Genomic DNA, 473 nt, shown 5'->3' with positions numbered 1-473 from the left:
CATACACACAATATGCATATGGGCAGACATATGTGTATATATCTAATTGCTCTAGAACATATACATTAATTTGGTGCTCTGCTACTGATAGCCCGTGAGTTGGACTGTAAGCTGAATGAGGTTCTGTGGTTATATACTGAATTATTTAGGATTAAACAGTTGAAATGAGATAACTAGTTTCCTTACATATATCACCACTGTCAAAACATAGTAGAGGCAAGGACCTAAGGAAGCTTGACATTCCAACCTACTTTCAGCAAACATCACAGATGTCAATTGAGTGTGTATCACTGGGCCTGTCAGTGACCAGTTTAAAGAGAGTTCCAATGAGCTATCAAATATATACCTCTTGGCTTGATATGGGGAAGAGGGAAGGTGAATGGAAGTGTGGAATAGGGGAAAAGAGAGGAAGATGAGGACCTGGTGAGGAAAAAGGGGACAGGAAACAAGAGTTTGCCTAAACAGTAACAAAA

At 39.5% G+C, this 473-nt stretch overlaps 1 protein-coding gene across 1 annotated transcript in view; it reads right to left on the bottom strand.

Moving 5' to 3' along the window:
- Positions 1–473, bottom strand: part of LOC119592950 (muscle calcium channel subunit alpha-1-like) — a gene marked incomplete at its 5' end in the record, with an annotated part of 130,968 nt that overhangs the window by 19,313 nt on the left and 111,182 nt on the right.

Source organism: Penaeus monodon, chromosome 31 (assembly GCF_015228065.2).
Source record: "Penaeus monodon isolate SGIC_2016 chromosome 31, NSTDA_Pmon_1, whole genome shotgun sequence".
Taxonomy (NCBI): Eukaryota; Metazoa; Arthropoda; class Malacostraca; order Decapoda; family Penaeidae; genus Penaeus; species Penaeus monodon.
This window is presented reverse-complemented; position numbering and strand designations above follow the sequence as displayed.